Here is a 15,883-nt window from a genome sequence, read left to right as displayed (position 1 = left end):
TGATTGTTACTACCTTTAATTTCTTCTTGATTTTCATTATTAATGTTTTTCCCATTTTTTATTTTAGTTTGTTTTCTTTGTGGTGTTTGGAGCTTTGCTGCACTCTGTGGCCGGCCAACTGCATTGTTGTTGTTTTTCTATGTGAATGGCCGTAAAACTGGAAGTGAATGCTTGCTGACCCCTGCGCGGACACCAATCATTGTACTGCACAAGGGCTATTTAAGGATACTTACCAGATGTCCACGCATGCTCTGAAGAAACTTGGGTCATGAGTGAAACGCGTCAGTGACGCCATCATGCTCACCATAGCAAGGCCTCTGCATTCCCCGGGAGATTCGAAGAAAAAAAATATCGGAATGTTTGAGCCGTAAGCAGGTTCTTAACAAGCAGGATATCCACCGACTATGGGAGATCTGTAGGGACAGACGGAGGTCACCTTCTCAGCCAGAAATGGCGGAACGCCGGCTTCACACTTATGCTTTGGAGGTGGTGGACATCGGGAGAGTGGTGAGCTGTATTGTTCTTCACTTCCCAGCTGGGAGGAGTACATACATACATCTACTTACTTACTACTCCCCCTAGAGTTCCATTAGCCTGTCCCCATCTATTATTAATAGCCTGGATAGCCATTATATACATATATATATATATATATATATATATATATATATATAACACACACACACACACACACACTCTGAAGGAACTCTGAATACTCACGTTCTGTCTACCTTCTGATCTGCATTACCAGGGATCTTGCCTTCACTCCAATGCTAGATCTACGAACTGTTTAATATCCATTTTTATTTGATGTCACTGGGGTCAAATGCATGAATCATTGCCCATTGTCATTATTCAATTAAGTTACGGACAGGACTAACTCTCTATGTGTGGCATCCATGCAATACTAAGCGATCTGCTTTAAAACTACTATCACCTATACAAGTGATGTAGTTCCAACACATCTGGGGTGCCAAGGTTCACCATCACTGACCTATACCAACATAGAGATCCTAATACATGAATCAGTAATTAATGATATTGGTGAGTGGGGTGTGTCATAAGGCAACGTTGTCTAATTTTATTGTATTTGGTGGAGTTATGTCATACAATTTATAAGTAATTAGTGTTAAGTGAATTTTTGTAATAAACACTTCATATTTTTGATAATTTTGCCTGTTCCTTTTTGAAGAATTGCTTTGGGAAATTCTATTTTCCATTTTTTTTTTCTATATGCCTGCTTTAATTCAGAGGAACACACCTCAGACTTCTTGGGAAGATCATTTCTGAGGTGATGGCATATTTTGTTTTTTGTGAGGAATTATCATTTACAATTTTTTCTCTCCAGTTTAACCTAAACACATAGGTGTAGTTGTTGTGTAATTTTTATCCTCTCCCCTGTTTTGTTGTTACAAATTGAAGGTATGAATATAAAAAGATGTTATATACCCATTATGCTATTGTCTTTATCTCTCTTTGGCTCATGCCCATTCTTGCTGGCACTAACATGTCCTTATTTCTTATTCCTGAGCCATAAGGATGTGGAGGGGGTGGGATAGAAGTTGTTGGAGGACTCTATTTTTTACCTATTTTCTGATCTTCATTCTCACTATCAATTGTGCTTTGCTGAGCATATTTTAAAATGTTTTCAAAAATCCATTGAGGCACTTTTTCTCTGGAAAAGCCACAGGAGGGAGAAGTAAACCAATCAATAAACAAGCCAATCAGTAAAACAAGCCATTAAAGAAAGGAGGAATAAGTGTTAAAAGGAACCATTTCTTGGGAATTATATAAATAGCGACAAAAAGATGGCAGACATTTTGTTTCTTTTGTGCACCTAACATTTTTGTTGGACATGTGTCTTTATTATATTTTCCCCTATGCTGAAACCACATCAGTGGGAAAACATTTTTGTCTGTTCCTGCTTAGACTTATAAAAAAAAAATGACAAGAAAAACTATTAGTAAACCTATATAGTTGAGGGCAAAGTAAAATCTTAGAAATCTAGCTTTAGGACCAATTCTCATTTAATGGACAGCTGCCAGAGAGTAAATCGGAGTGATTTACCTTTCCGGGAGCTGTCTATTTTGACTGTGGTAGGGGTGGTGTGGTGCGAGATTCAGTGTTCCAAAGTGACTTCTTTGCAGTGCGCTGCAATAAAATGCAGCATGTCTGCATTTTATCGCAGTGTGAATAGGACACAAGAAAGCAATTCTAACTCCAACTTGTTCAATTAAGCTTTCCCAAAAACCTGAAAGCTGATTGGTTTCTATACAGAGCTGCACCAGATTATGCAGTCTCCAGTTTTAGTAAATAAACCCCAAAGTGTGAATTAACTCTTAAACTGGTGTTGCCACCAAAAAAATATAAAAAATTGCAGAAAATTCATTAAAAAAATGTAAAAAAATAATTGGAAAAAATTTTTTTTTTACTCACCTCTAAATGCCTGTTTGCTAGGGGGTCCCTCGTATTCTGCCTTGTCCTTGCCCGGGCTGGTGACATCACTTCCCCTCGCGCCGCACAGTCATCTGGGACCTGTCACGTGTCCCAGATGACTGTGTGGCGTATGCCGGCGCCGCTCGCGCATGCACAATGGGTGCCCGGCTGTGAAGCCACAGCCGGGTGCCCACAGTAAGAATGCCGGCACTGCGAGTGGAGCAGGGAACGAGGGGGGCTTCGTTCCCCCGCATCGCTGGACCCTGGGACAAGTAAGTGTCCGATTTATTAAAAGTCAGCAGCTTTAGTATTTGTAGCTGCTGACTTTTAAAAAAATTTTTTAGGGGGCACTCCACTTTAATTTTAGTTAGCTTTCAATAGTGAGGGTTTGATATGTGGGACACATATCCTTTTTAAATAGTGAAGCATTTTCTAATGTACTAAAGACAAATAATCTAAAATTAATTAAGAACCTGCAGTAACTGAGGAGGCAGTTGCATTATACATGACCTGCAGAGAGTCTCCTTACTTTAATCTGCATCAAGTCTCAATTCTGGTTTTACATTTAAATTTGCTGAATCTTGAAACCTTATATATATATATATATATATATATTTTTTTTTTTGCATGTGGAGAGAACTTCAGGAAAAGCTCATACCCAAAGTGGTATTAGCTGCATAGTTACATATTGTTACATATTGTTGTAGACTTACGGTACCTCCCAAAGGAAACCTTTTTCCCCTACTGCTGTAATAGCCATAATGATCCTCTTCATTCAGACGCTGTCACTGCTTTACATCTTTGCTCGGTTTCCTTCCGGGTTAGGTATCTTCGGCCCACATGGTTGGCTGGCTAAGGAAGACTCCCTTGCATTCACACAGACATTCATTCATCCCTCAAATCTGTGGGCCTTGTGAGCTGCTACGACTCTAAAAAAAAGTAATGATTTAGTAAACAGCTGCCAGCACTTCACACACTCCTATATAAATATTAATGCAGCGCTTGTATATCATAAATCAAAGTCCAAAATTACTTCAAACAAAAAGATCCATATAAAAATTCATACAAAAATCTTTATATTGTGATTTGTGATTCCTTCCCATGATTATTATCCAGTTAAGTTGTGCTCTTCCACTTGATTTGTTTGACCCTGTTTTCAAGTAAGGGCAATTATTGTTTTATATTATATATATTCTTCAATTTGCGATGTGAAACTTGTGCCAATTCAGATATTCTGAGCACTCCAACCAATTCCTCCTCTGTCTCCAAAGCCTATGACACTCTAAAAACAGTCTCTCATACAGATATTTTTCAATTCGTTCTCCTACTTAACCACATGTATAAGTGCAGTGCTGGAGTTCATCTTGGCAGCATGATGGGAAGTTGAGTGCAGATCTTTACGTTGAGGAAGTCACGTGGTTGGTGATGAAACGCTTAGGGCTGGGACCTGACGGATGATGCTGGGAGATCGATATAATGTGAGCTGTATGTATATGGTGTTATACAGAGCCACAATAACACAGAACAGCGGTTTTGACACAACATGAGAGGCATATGTAAGTTTTTAATCAGCATTGGATGAATAAATGTCTTTAGAGGATAAAGCACTATTGCACCTTTTTCTGGTTTTACATGTGGTTGAGTGGGAGAATGAATTGAAAAATATCTGGAGAGACTACTTGTTTGCAGAGTGTCACAGGCTTTATCCTTGGCTTATCCAACTGAAGAGGGAAACCATTTTAAAATGTTAAGTCAATGTATAAGAGAGACTAGGTGAATGCACATCTAGTAAAGGTGGCACAGTTGATTATATATAAATAAATATATAAATAAAGCAAGGGGAATTTAATTTATGTTAGTAGTATATATTTACAGCAGCATATGATCCTAAAAGGATAAGGCACTATAGTTTTTATTCCTTCACGTTTCACTGAGTACTTTGGAGAGAGAGGCGGAATTGATTGGGGTGCACAGACTATTTGAATTGACACAAGATTCACATCGCAAATTGGAGGATGTCCATAATATAAAACAATAATTGACCTTACTTGAAAGCAGGGTCAAACAAATTAGGGGAGAGCACAACTTAACTGAATAATAAGCATGGGAAAGAAGAGAATCACAAATCACAATATAAAGACTTTTGCTTTAATTTTTATATGGATTTTTTAGTTTGAAGTACTGTATATACTCATGTATAAGCTGAGTTTTCATCACATTTTTATGCTGAAAAAGCCCCCTTTGGCTTAAACTTGAGTGAGGCAGAAGGGCCCAGCTGTCTGGAATGGGAGAAGGCAAGGCTGGGGCAGGAGAGCTCTGTGGCTGTGCTGGCTTTTGGAATGTGTGTGAGTTTTTTATTGAGCTGACATCGTATCTTTGCTACCCCCTCTGGTAAATTCCTGCATGTGCACCCCTCGTGTGTCCTGCACAAGAGCTGAGAGTGGGACAAGGAACAACACCTAACAAGTAAGGGCTGTTCTACAAGTAAGGGGGGGTTGTGTGTGTGTCTGTGTACATGTGTGTGCCTGTGTACATGTGTGTGCCTGTGTAATTTACCAGTAGCTGCTGCATTTCCCACCCTAGGTTTATACATGAGTCAATATGTTGTCCCAGTTTTTTGTGGTCAAATTAGGTGCCTCTGCTTAATTTCATTTATGATATACAAGCGCTGCATTAATATTGTCATTCATTCATCACTGCACCCAACAGATGCCATGGCCCTAGACTGAGCTGTGCATGCTCAGATCAGTGTACATTAGTCCCACTCCAGTTAAAAAAAATATGCATCTTATATGCCTTTTATTTACTGTTAGATAGATTCTGTGAAAACATTCACAAGCTGCTCACTCAAACCCACTTTACTGCAGTAATGGGTGCAATAGAATTCAACTAGTGCTCTATAGGAAATCCATGTGTAAGGGATATGGAGTGCATGTATCCTAGAGCAGCAGGGATAACCACTTCAGTATAGCTGTACATAGGAAACTAGAATCAGACTGAGTATGATTAAAATAAAGTATATTAATTCACACAACACCTACCCAACACCAACAAACCATAACCAAAGCAAAAGTGAAAAAACATGACAGTGAAGCAAAACCAAACCAACAACCTAACTATATACACTATATACAAATAGATGGAAGCTGATATAAACATGACATCACCAGAACTGGGACTGGGTACACGGGGAACAGAAGTGGGCATAACAGAAGGCACTAAATGAAAGGTACAAGATAAGGCAGGGATCAGGATAATCAGTGAGCAGATATATAGCCAACAGGCAAAACACTGAAGAACTGTTCAAAATCAAGGGAGGGTTTATATAACTTCCCAGCAGCCAGCAATAGGTGGGGCCTAATTACTGGGATCTGCTGGCTGCTGTGAGACACCCACTGGTGATCATCAAAATTGTTACATAGTTACATACTGTATAGTTACATAGTTAGTCTGGTTGACAAAAGACACAAGTTCATCTAGTTTAACCAATAAAAATTCAGTTGTGATCTTCAGCTCTGGCAGTATGCTAATAAGCTCATCAATACACTTGCTGTTTTGTAAGTGTTTAACAACACCCTAACATTATGTGTGGCTAACATATTATTACACATATTTCAGTCCATTCCACAGTGGACACATCCAGACACATAGCACTGATTGGTAGTTGTACAAAACTCTGCATTTTTTTTTTTACTTTCAGCATTGGCATCACTCTGTATAACAGTTAGCTGTTAACTCCAAATGCACACAACCTGATATTGGGGTTAATGTGAATATATATAAATAATGTTATTGCCCACAACAACCATCTAGAATCCTTGATACAGTCTTATAGCAGAAACTGTAACAAAGGACGTTGAAAGCTGATTGGTATATACTGACAGAATGAAAAATTCCTATTAGGAAAATATTTGTTGTGGACAACTCAGGTCACAGTGACAATCAGAGTGTCTCTGTACCTTGTGATCGGTGTGAACTAGGGTTGCACTGATACTGGTATGTACTACCACAGGGAAGTGTAGGTATGCAGAAACACCTTTCAGAAGAACTGCAATGCTTCCTTCATCAACCTTGCTCAGCCCACCAGGTAAAGATTCATCTCCTCCAGACATGAGCTGCGCCACTGACCATGGCTGGGACCTGGGAGGTAGATATGCAGTTGGTCATGGCTTCTCTCTGGACTCTCAGAGCTCTTCTCCTCCCTCAATTGTGTCTGCTGTGTGTGCAGAGAGACTAAATACTTTTTTCCTGGAGTCCATACACAGGAGCCGTCATTACCCCTCGTACTGCCTGCCGGGAGAGGAGCCCGCTGCTGACTGGCTAATAAAAAACTCAGGTTTTAACCATGTGCTGCTCTGAGAGCTGGTTATAATTAGAAGTCCAGTGTTAACCTTGTTCTGCATTTGGAGAGGAGAGGAGACACAGCTCATTGGCCCGGGCCTGAGGATCCCAGTGTTAACCCCTGTGCTGCCGGCAAGGAAGAAAGGCCCCCTGATTGGCTAATCAAGATCCCATTGTTTAACCCTGTCCTGCCTGTGTGCTATACATCCCATCTGCTGGGTTAGACAGAGCCCCATTGTTAATCCTGTGCTGCCCATATATGGGGGAAGGCTGACCAGCTGTAGTGACCCATTTGGTGGACATCACCTTCTGCTGTGTGAGCTGAGGGCGAGTCTGTCATGCTGGAAAGTGTAGTGCCATTAAGAATTTCTCCTTTCTCTCCCTCTCTTTCCTTTGCCTGTTTTTCTCTATCTTTGTCCCTCCTCTCGCCCCACATTTTTTTCCCCCTTTATTTTTTTCTCACTGTCCTCTTGCTCTCTCTCACCCCTTTGTCTCTCTCTCCCTACACCCACACTCCAATATCTCCAATCTCACCCTGACTTCTACCCTCAATACACTGTATTTTATGTTACTTCTGCACTCAAACATGTTTTATGCACTGCAGGAGAAGAGGGATATAGGATGGAGATGGGATGGGACTGTAGGAGGAAGAGGACGTAGGATGGCAGCATGGTCCTCCTAGATGTGGGGCCAGCAGTGCTGAGTGTTGGGAGTGCGGTGTTTCTTCATCACTTGGTCTCATCCACATAGTAGACCCCACCTCCCTGCTTCTCCTCTTTTTCATCTTAATCTTCCTAAATGACAAAAATAGGTATCAGTAATTGGTATCGGCAAATACCTAAAAAAGTATCAATACTCGTTGCTAAATACATAGTATCAGTGCATCCCTGGTGTGAACCAATCACAACTATCACAAGTAGCAGTAAACAGTAGTAGTGTTTACATACATTCAGTTCATTCACAACTGATGAAACTTCCATACCTCTGCTGTTAACATTGATTGAAGGTGGGGTTGTTTTTTATTGGGGGAATGATGATTTTGTTTTTTGTTCTCAAAGGTTGGGGGTTTAGAGTGCAACTGGCCACCAAAACTCTCAACTTAACCTAATGCCCCTATGAGCCTATTTTAAGATCAGGCACTTCCTATCTCAACCTAGAGTCAAATTCCTTTATGATAGAAAGCCAACTCCTTTTGAGAGGATTATTCAAGAGAAAGGGGAAATTGAAAAAAAGGGACTGGAGGGCAACCAACCCCCGGGACTTTTTTAACGGCACCAGATATACTTAAACCATAGGTAAAATCATTGAAATTTTTATTTCGTGTACAAAAAACATTTTTTCAAACAGACTAGACAATTACATCCATTTAACATACAAAGTACAAAGTGCAGATATACAGAAGTATATGGTATATGAGCCTACAAGACTCCATCAATTACCACATTCACATATAACTTAGACTGCATTGTTTCTTTCCTACATGTTTCGCTCTTCAGAACTTCCTCAGGACAATTGCAGCATACAGCAATCAATAAAAAACTGAAATTATACAAAAAGATTTATTTTAATACAAATACACAGTTTTTTTTGTACATACAAAGAACCCCAAAGGGGGCATGAGAGATGTCCACCTAGGTTGACACATCTGATTCAATCATTCTAGTGGTGGATTCACTCAAGTTCAACAAATTGATTCAAGAGTAGCGAAACCATCACCCTTAAAGAGTTAAAACACAAGGGCATAATTTACGTATCAATGTTGGATAAACAGATAAGTTATTGGGAAGGGAACAACTAAACCATTCTCATGAATGGCATCCCCAAATTCAGTATATAAAGTATATAGTATAATTCTCCTTTATGGAGATTGCAGACAGGGTTGTGAGGAATCAAACTCAAAAGAGAAAATAAAATGAAATAAAAATGAAATAAAAAATGAAATAAACTGGACTAAAAAATATACACAATGCTAAGACAAACAAAAAGACATCTTACCCCATATATCTGGTAAATTAATTTGATTATCTGTCGTTGTTTTCCCATATTATATATATCAATGGTGCTTAAGTGAGGACAAATAGTCTTCTCCTCTTTTATCATCAAGCAAGCGGACCGCGATGAAAGCCCCTTTAGGGATCCCCCATTCCTACCCCCAAAAGGATCTGCAGAGGCACGAGAAACATATATAAGATATATCTAGGCCATTTGAATATACTTACCAAATGGCACAATCAATGTTATAAACGTACCTGGTAATACCAAAGCAGTAACTAAAATAGAACCAGTTCAAACATGCCCGATGTCCACGAATACCATGTATTGTCAGATAGAGATTGGACAGAGTATGTTTCTGAACACGAGAGAATTCTCTGTGCTAATCTGTGAAACAAGAGAGTAAAAGGAGAAGCCATGTCTCCGTCAATTTTTTATATAACCATCCCAAAAGTAAAGAGTGCATGGCTCTAAACTTGGACTTCAGGAACATCCATCTAGTCCTGTAAGAACCTTTTCTTTCCTACCTGTTAGATAGAGCACCGTGGCAAAGTCAGGGAGATTTCAAAGCTTCATCCGTCCGTTTGGCAGTTCCACGTGTCAGCTTCCAATGCTTGTTTGGATAACACTGACCGGGACCCACGTTTATAACTCGTGCCTCCAGCCCGGCGGCGTCTGACATCACCGCGGGGCTGCGGGCACACCTACAAGGAGGATCCCCTTCGTGCGCGTACAGTTGTCAAATGCGCATGCGCGAAGGACGTACTTCACGTCCATACAGCGCGTCGGCCATTTTGGATTCTGGCCAAAGTCAGAAATTTTGCCAGTAGTGACCCATCAATGCTTGTACTCTGACTGTAGCTTGACATTTGGTCAGAGACAGGCAACCATGATGGTTAAGGGCAATATGCCCTGATCTTAATCTCAGATGGGTCATAGTGCAAATACGTGGGGACAAAAGTAGACCGACACAGATGTCGATCACCATATATCCCTGGTTTCAAAGGGATGGAAAAAGAAACAATTTTACTTGCAAAAAACCGGCAAAAACAGAGAAGGGGAACCTCACATATTAGAAACGGGGCGGGCTGATCAAACCCCCAACTGGTTGGAGAGGGTTAAAGGTCAAACCTGCCCCGGGGTGCCCGTACAGACCCAAGGGGGCAAAGGATATTTGGAGGGTCCCTTTTGAGCACGGAGCCCTCCCCACAGTCCGCCAGCCTTCGAATAACCACAATACTGTTGAGAGGAGTGCCTGGCAGACCTCTCTAAGAGACTTCTCATTTTAACTATCTATCCTTTTCTCCAACCACACACCCAATGAAGAGGGGACTTGTTGATCATGGTAAATTGGGAATTGGTTAATACATTAATACACAAAAGCTCACCTAGTGCTTCCATCCAGGAAAATAAGTACAAACTAAAATAGACACTGGTATAGAACTCCTTCCCTCACAAAATATTTGCAAACATTTCGGACTGCTATTGGAGATATGACACAGAGGAGGCACATGATTACATATATGGTGGGAATGTTCGCACTTGCAGGGGTTCTGGTGAGATGCTCACTACAATACCTAGTAGTTTCTAGCTAGGCTCTTGACTTTACACCTACACAATATTTACTGCCCCATACTACCATCCCCAAAATAAAATGATGTTAAATCCTTTCCTGTGCACATGATTACTGTGGCCAGAATGTACATCCTGATGCACTGGAGCACTAAACAGACCCCTACATTACAGAAATGGTTCGCACAAATGAATAAGGTGGCAGATATTGAAGCGCTGATACCAATAACACTGGATAGACTGAAAAAAATACTCCATGACCTGACTTGCTGGCTACACTATAAAACCATTGTTGAATACAAGAGCATAATGGAACCCCTCTATCGAGAGATGTACCAGAGCTTCCCTGGCTGGGTTATTGCTTGCTTATCACAATATCCTGGCCTCCTCACAAAAACACTGCTTGAGGAATCCTAAAAATCTGATGGTGTGGTGCTGTCAGAGCTGGGCTCAGCCCTTCCTTCTCCAAGCTGGCCACTCAGCTGTCGACTAATTGCCAGCTCCTGTCTCTCCACAGTGACTCATCTGTTGATGATCTCCTGCTTGTCAGTCCTGCCTACTTTAGTCGTCCAGTCCAGATGATCTCTGCCTTCGCCTTGGTCACATCTCTAGAGATGCTCTCCTGTGTTCCTGTTAAAGACATGCTTGGCTGACATTCCTTCTGGCTCCAGATCCTGCTTGCTGTTCTACTATGCTCCTCTCTGGCTCCCTGATGTTTTGGCTTGTCTGACTATCCGTTCAGGTTACTGAACTCTGGCTATGTTTTGACTACGTTTACGCTGTTTACTCTTTTTTTATTATTATTAAACACGTGTAATTTAACTGTACTTCTGTCTCAGTCTGATTCATGGTTTCTGACAGGTGCATATATTATATATTTTGTTCCACTACCCTGATGGGAAAACCCCTCCCCGTGTCATTGCTTGTGTCTCCACCCCCCACTCCCAGGTGCCCCATTCCTTAACAACACCCCCCCCCTTCCCTTTTTTAATCCCCTGCTTTCTCTGATTGTGAGCTCCTTTCCCATTCCCCTCCCCCCAAGCCTATTGATGGTAATGCTATGTATAATTTTATGATTGTGCAAAACTTATTTTTTACATCTGTTTTATTTATTGAAAACCTGTACTGTCTCCTTTCATTATTGTATTTTTATATGAAAATTCAATAAAAATATTTATGGCTCTTAAGTGCTACTGACCACCAATGATTATGACATTTGTTTGGGGGGTGGGAGGGGCTTAAATTGCCAATGACCACCAATGAGTGTGGGATAATTTTTTTAAGATGAAAGGTGAATGTAAGCACACCCATATTTTTGGACTTTATGTATAGGAACAAACTCAGTAGTTATTAAATACCTTCAAAGGAAAGCCTTATATTTCTCACAAAAAATATATAAAATAATGTGAGTACAGGTTTATATAGCTGAGTAATTGTCAGTCAAAATATTACAGCACTGGAACATGATGTAATGAAAGATATACACATGTTAGTACTCAAATAGGTAATATAAACACACACTGCAATGACTGGACATTGGTGCTGAAGTCCTAATTCAATTCTATTGCTTGCCACTGTAGGTCACCCCTTTCAACTGCTGGGTAAACTTGGTACACTAAATGTACACTCCATTCAGCTTTTATCTTTCGTTTTTCAATCCAGGAAAAATTGTAAAACGGTAAGATTGTTTTTTAGAACAAACAGGCAGAAATAACATTTTGGCTGATAGAGAAATTCATTGTTTTTATGACAGGAATATCAACTACTTTCTGGAGATGGGACCCACCAAAGCAAAATAAACATTATGCCAACATAACACATATTTCTAAAAGATTTTTGCTATATGTACTAAACAGTGCTAAGCCTTAGGGCTCCCTGTGACCCATGCAAATGAATGCGCCTTTGGGCTTAGTGCTGTTCTGATATGCCCCAGAAAAAGTGAAGATATAGCAAAACCATTAGACATATACATGCCTTTAGCTTGTACCTGGGTCCCTTGAGCATCCCTGTCAGCAAAAGGTTTAAGGTGTTATGGAATGCAGCATGGAAACAAGACAAACTCCATCATTAATGCCCTGTTTGTGGAGGAAATAAACAATGCAATAGTATTATATCTGAATATGTGTTTTCATTATTCATATGCAGCACGAATATTCAATTTAGAATTGAACTCTATACACAACTGTTACAAGCAGAAAAGTTGAAATAACCAGAGGGAAACCAAACCATTGTGATTACAACATACAAACAAGTGGGAATGTCTGTGCTACTCCAGTCTTAGGTCTCTGAAAACTTGAATTTGTTACTCATATTCGGAGCAGTTTGCAATAGAATAATATAACTCTGAACTGAAAATACAAACTGTACTCAATTTTCAGCATTTGTATATCGAAATGACATGGGTATGCAGCTGTCATGAGTTGCATTCTCTTATCGTACTTATAATTAAAACTGTATGTTTGTCAAAATGTAAGGTACCTAAGCCATAAGAAGTAACATTTTTAATTTGCCAAGCTACAAAGTCTTATTTTTCTGCGCATTCAACCATTACACTCATATTTCTTATACCATTTAGCTTTAAGGTATGTCCACATTTGCCAAAAAAGTGCCTATACAGACAGGTAAGGGACGCCTGTAGATAAAAGCAAACTGCAGCTTTGACCAAATTTTAATAACGCCCTTGTCATAGGTGTAGGTCATTTACATACCTCCCAAAGCGTGCCCGAAAACCTCCGGAAGTGGCATCATTCCACTTCTTGTCAGTTCAAACCCCCTTGCATGTAATTTCTTTGCCCTGGCCTGGTAGCTCTGAGCTCAGCGATAATACAAGGAGATAATGGATCCCACCTGTGCGGGGGTTTGAGACCTTACTCATCTGATGGCAGGAGTGAACAGTAAGAGCTGTGAGTGTCCTAGCAACAAGGCAGGAATGGATGATGCCATATCTGGGAGTTTTTTCATCCAGGCTTCAGGAGGTTTGCAAATGGTCTATACCTATAGCAAGAGCATTATCCAACAAACCCTTTAAAACTGGAACTCCCATTTTCTACAATTTTTCTGTAGAGGCCTGTTTTTAAGGATCACTAAAATGTTTTCTTTTGCTTTAAGAATATATTACAAATGTAAAGTTGATTATGAATAAAAAATAATCAGGATTTGTAAAAACTAGGTAAAATTGAAAAATAAACAATATCCAGCTTAAGAAACATTATTTTTCTAAAGCTGGTTAAGGGTGGCACAAGTACTCAGTACAATTTAGCCATAAAAATGTCAGAAAGTGTTTAAAAATTGGTGACTCTGCAAACTAATTATATTGGATTATTTTCATCTTAGCCAAAATATAGCAATATCATTAAAAGGTTTAACTAATGTGTGTACAGGATTGTGTATATGGGTTTGTATGATTTTCTTTTTTTATTGGTTGAACTAGATAGACTTGTGTCTTTTTTAACCTGACTAACTATGTAACTAATGCACCATTGTATACAGAGAAAGAAACATTAAAGCGGGAGTCCGCCTTTTTTTTTAATTTTTTTTTTAAAGCCAGCAGCTACAAATACTGCAGCTGCTGACTTTTAAAATAATGACACTTACCCGCCAAGCGTCCCCGCGATGTCGGCACCCGAAGCCAATCTCTCAATCGTCTCTTGGGTGCTGCAGCCGCCATCTTGGGTATGGGAATCAGGAAGTGGAGCCTTTCGGCTTCATTTCCCGGTTCCCTACTGCGCATGTGCGAGTCGCGCTGCGCAATAAGTCTCTGGGATCCATGTGTTTCCCAGCAGGCAGCGGGGGACCTTCGGAAAGGGGCGTAGATTCTGCGGAAAGGGGCGTACCTTCTGCAGAATCTACGCCGGAAGTGGGTGCAGATACCTGTACTGTACAGGTACCTGCACCCCCCTCCCCCTGAAAGGTGCCAATTGTGGCGCCGGAGGGGGGGAGGGTTCCAATGAGCGGAAGGTCCACTTTAGGGTGGACCTCTGCTTTAAGAATAGTTGGTTCATATGGGACATAATTAGATAATTTGAAGGGAACCTCCCACTGCCATGAAATGAACAATAATCCTCTTATTTTTAGGATATGTGATGGAATGAGCATGTAAGTATAACTGTTCAAAAAAGGGCTGTTCTGTTCTTCTCACTGATATGGTTGGAGGCAGTAGTGTATCTAGGTTTTGTGCTGCCCTAGGCCTGACTAAACATGTACACCCCCTAATTTAAATATGACCAACCCCTTCCTGTCAAGGACATTTTTCGAGTAGGGACACTAGTTCTGAGGGCCTGGGGTGGGTCAATGGATTCCCTTAATTTGCATAGATTTCCTGTCACTTCTTGTTTGGCTATGGGGCAGGAAGTGAAGGAAAGTCTCTGCAATGGGACGGGGTTGGTAAAAAATAAACCGACAGGGACTATAACCCTCCCTTACTCTTTACAAAAAAAAAAAAGTGTTGCCTATAGTTCTACTTTAAGTACAAATTTCTGATAATTTTATGGAGAGGACTAAGAAGATATAACCATGCCAATGGTACAGCAGAAAACATATAGCACAGCGAGGAAGGTTTGTGATCCAGGATGATAGGACAGTCAAAATTAGAAGCGGCGTTCCCCCCTCCCCCACAGTTGCGGAATGCTGGCCACCCGCATAGTGGAAGCACTGCGGCCACTTTATGGGGACGCTAGACTAATTTACCTCTCAGCCCAGTCCGCCCCATAAGACTGGCTCTACACTAACAGCACAAGCCAGCAGGGAATCTTTCCATGCTGCACCCATGGAAAGTGCTGGCCTAGGCCAGAATACAGCGTTGGTTGGAGGGCCTTTTGAGTCCTTTAGTCCCTTCTCACCATAACTTTTATGGTTATACTTTAAAAATAGAATCATAAAATATTACTTTCCACCTTTAAAAATACCCTTCTTGGATTCTTGACTTGTCTTTTGACCGATCAGAATTTTGTTGACTTAGTACCAGCTCTACACCAGTGTATGTAATGGCCTCTCCACTGCCTTTCCTTTCTCCCTCTAGTAGCCACAATAATCATAGCTGTGAGACTGAATTCATGAACACACAAAGCACTGGCTCGGCTCAGGTGCCCCCATAGCAAGATGCTTGCTGTGGGGGCACTCGGTAGAAGAAAGGAGCCAGGAGCACCAGCAAACACCCGACAAAACCATTACACAGAACCATTACAAAGTATAAAATGTTTGTTATTTTTAAACACACTGTCTCGAGTGTGCATAGACTAAGACACACTCAGGCTTGGGTTTCATCTGACTGATATACTGTATGTAGATACTGTGATTACATACTGTGTATGTAGATACTAAATTTAGGAATTAATGCTAGGTGCTCATGGTTAAATTATACTTTCTGTATCAATAATTTTTACTGAGGTTTTATAGCAGAAAATGCAGCTGTATAATAAACTAAGAGGCAGAACAATTCACAATAGCTCGTGCAAGCACTACAATTCAGAAAGTTTTGCATTGAAAGTCAGCATTCGGTACCAAGGTTTGTGAGAATACTGAATAGCTACAACCAGGCCAAAGA

This window comes from Lithobates pipiens, unplaced genomic scaffold, assembly GCF_037356315.1.
Source record: "Lithobates pipiens isolate NorthernLeopardFrog02 unplaced genomic scaffold, aLitPip1_a1.2 Scaffold_10, whole genome shotgun sequence".
Taxonomy (NCBI): domain Eukaryota; kingdom Metazoa; phylum Chordata; class Amphibia; order Anura; family Ranidae; genus Lithobates; species Lithobates pipiens.
This window is presented reverse-complemented; position numbering follows the sequence as displayed.